Source organism: Ovis canadensis, chromosome 5 (assembly GCF_042477335.2).
Source record: "Ovis canadensis isolate MfBH-ARS-UI-01 breed Bighorn chromosome 5, ARS-UI_OviCan_v2, whole genome shotgun sequence".
NCBI lineage: Eukaryota > Metazoa > Chordata > Mammalia > Artiodactyla > Bovidae > Ovis > Ovis canadensis.
Genome location: NC_091249.1, coordinates 110628013 through 110631603, shown reverse-complemented (window position 1 = coordinate 110631603; position 3591 = coordinate 110628013).

The window sequence follows — 3591 nt, the reverse complement described above, 5'->3', positions numbered from 1 at the left end:
TAAAGAAAGCTGAGCACTGAAGAATTGATGGTTTTGAACTGTAGTGTTGGAGAAGACTCTTGAGAGTCCCTTGGACTGCAAGAAGATCCAACCAGTTCATACTAAAGGAAATTAGTCCTGAATATTCATTGGAAGGACTGATGCTGAAGCTGAAACTCCAATACTTTGGCCACCTGATGCGAAGATCAAGTGGGAAGATCCCCTGGAGAAGCCTGGTGGGCTATAGTCCATGGAGTCGCAAGACAGTCACACACGATTTAGCAGCTAAACAACAAGAATAGTAAACACACAATTCTCCACCTCAGGTACATTTCTGTGTAATGTACGTTGAGGGGTGGGTGTGTACTAGGTGCTGTACTGAGAACTTTCGATGTGGTAACATATTTACCTCTCACAGTGAAAGATGAGGCCGTGGCTTGGCGTGTCTGAGGCTGAATGTCTGGTACAGCGTGTGGATTTGTACTCAGAACTGGGTGACTCCATCATCCGTAATCTTGACCAGCGGGCTATGCTGCCTCCTCTAAGGAAGAGGATATAAAACCCACACCAACACACAAATGAACCCTTAGGAATGGCTCTTGGCCGCACATGTAGTCAGTACGCCCTCCGTATTCGTCCCTCCGGTTTGTGAGCTCCACCTGTTGTTACCACCTCCCTTCCCAGGCCTGCAGATAAAACTTCCACGTCTTACCCAGTCTCTAAATATCATCCAAATGTCCATCTTGACAGGACACTGAGGATCTTATATTTTGTGCTGCTGCTGCTGCTAAGCCACTTCAGTCATGTCTGGCTCTGTGCGACCACATAGACGGTAGCCCACCAGGCTCCCCCATCCCTGGGATTCTCCAGGCCCCAGGTTATTTCACCATTCTTTTCTTCCCAAGAAGGAAGATGAACATTCGCAGGGTGACTCTGGCCCTGAATCTTACCCTGAGAGCGAGCCGATCGATAGTTCTCCACGGACCTCATCGCACTCAGGGCCAACAAAGCATTAAGGGGACTGCTACTTGGCAGCTACAGAGAGGGGCTTGTGAGAAAATGAATTTACTGTCCCCGTCATCCTCCCCTTCAGTGACTGCATCTTACTGCTTCCTGTTAGAAGCCTCTGGAAGCCCTTAATGCCATCCAGTAGCATCCTTTCCCTTGGCAGGGCTACATTATTGATTGAGAGAATCTAGGTTTTTAAAATGTCATTTAATGTAGGTGCAACTCATACTTGGTTACTTTGTATGTGGTTTAATCACCACTTCCCTGGTGGCTCAGACGGTAAAGCGTCTGCTTACAATGCAGGAGACCCGGATTCAATCCCTGGGTCGGGAAGATCCTCTGGAGAAGGAAATGGCAGCCCACTCCAGTACTCTTGCCTGGAAAATCCCATGGATGGAGGAGCCTGGTGGGCTGCAGTCCATGGGGTCACAGAGTTGAACATGACTGAGCGACTTCAGTTCACGTCTTTGGTCTATATCCACTCTGGTAGCAGAATGTTTCCTCTTTTTTTCCCTCTTCTTCTGTAGTTGGAGTTTTCATTATTAAACTAAAAATGGCCCTAGAACTGTCACCCATCAAGAACCTTCAGTTAGAAAACATTGCCTGGTTGCTTTCTTCTGGTTGGAGTTGTTTTTCTTTTAATATGATTTTATTTATTATTTTTGGCTCTGCTGGGTCTTCCCCGCCACCCAGGCTTTCTCTAGTTGCAGAGAGGGGGCTACTTCCTAGTTGGGGTGCTTGGGCGTCTCATCGCAGGGGCGTCTCATCGCAGGGGCTTCTCTTGCCGCGGCGCACGGGCTCCGGGATGCGAGGGCTTCAGTAGTTGCAGCGCAGGCTTCCTGGGGTCGAGCTGCGGTTCCTGGGGTCTAGAGAACAAGGCTCAACAGCTGCGGTGCACCAGCTTAGTTGCTGTGTGGCATTTGGGATCTTCCTGGACCAGTGATCGAACCCATGTCTCCCGCAGTGGATGGCAGATTCTTCACCACTGAGCCACTAGGGAAGCACTGGTTGGCGTTTGATGGGCCTACTTTAACACATTTTAGTTGACAAGGCTGGTCTGTTCAGCTGATTAGAACGTCATTTTAACGAGGCCAGCGGCATATGCTCCACCTCTATAGGATCTGTTAGTGTGTCCTCCTGGAGTCTGGATGCCCAGATTATAAACCCACACAATGCTCGCAAGGAAGAGGGGACACAAAGACAGCCCCCCTCCAAGCACACAGCTCAGACATCACATTGAGGGCACAAGGGACTGCGTGTTCTATTACTGAGTTGATAGTGTTAAGCATCGTGCTTACTAGAGGTACTCGGGGCAAGAACAGTAAATTCAAAGGGAAATACCATCGAAATGAAAACGTGAATGTGACTCGTCCAATTAATAGACATGCTGAAATGGATGCAGGCAGAAACAACACGGTGAGCTAGGGAGTGAGATAGCAAAGAACTGGGAACTGCTCCCTGCTTCTTGGATGTCTGGGTTACATTCTCTGTGGGGGAGATGTTCCTTGGTTCACATACAAATAGATCACTGTTTGTGGGAACGGGGGAAAAACTGAGGCAAAAGTATCTTGGCCCAGAAAGGACGGCAGAAACCCCTGTGCTTTATTCCAGGTGATTACAAGCAACAGGATTCTGCTCAACGCTGTGGCTACCAAAACAGAGGGAGAGAGAGAAACTGAGATAACAGGATTCTTAGAATCTGTTAGTCACCATTTGCTCTTCAAGACAGTAACAGCTTCTTTTTAAGGCTTTGGACAGCTGCTCACATTTCAATCCCTGAAAAGCTGGAGATCTGGATGTGAATACAGTGAGGAATGTTTTTCCTCTTAAGCACAGACTTCACGGTGACAGATTATTTCTTGGTGTTCGTTCAGTACAGACATAAGCACTAGGTACTCGGTGGCTGTAACACTGGCATCTTACTTTGTGTGTGTGGCTCAGCTGGAATAATTTTCCTTTTTCATTTGTTCTGAAAGGCCACACATAAACACCACATGTAAAGGTTAACTTTCTCTTTTAAGAAATGACTATGTATGTTTTCCCCAGTCAGAATTCGCTCCATTTAGTATTCTACCCAGTGGCACGAACAGTGCGTTTCTGTGTCTTCAGTTTGGGTTTAATTCTCTCCCAAGCTTTTCTACCCTTTGGCATGTTTCTTGAACAAAGACCAAATTGTGATCTTGTGATGTCTCTTTCTGGAACACCCAAGAAGTGAGAATTTACAAAAGTTTACAAAGCCAGAAAATCCTGCCCCAATATCCTCCCCACCAGGACTAACAAAGTTACTACCATCCAAGCTGCCTTCAAAGAACCAAATGCAGGTTCCATGTTTACAGGGGACCAAAACCAACACTAAAAAAAGACCTTTGGGATGATACCAGTGGACTAATCTCACAGATACTGACTTATTTCCAGTTGCTTAGAAATTAAAAAAGGAAAAACTATGGTAGTGATATAGTTCAGAAAATAAGTGAGTTTGTGGACAGGTTGAACAACATTGTCAGTAACCATGAAGGATTTTGCACACACACCCCGCCCCCACTCCCTTTCTTCTGCTATTTCTCCACTCTTCCAGCAGGTGGCACTACAGTCACAGACCAAACA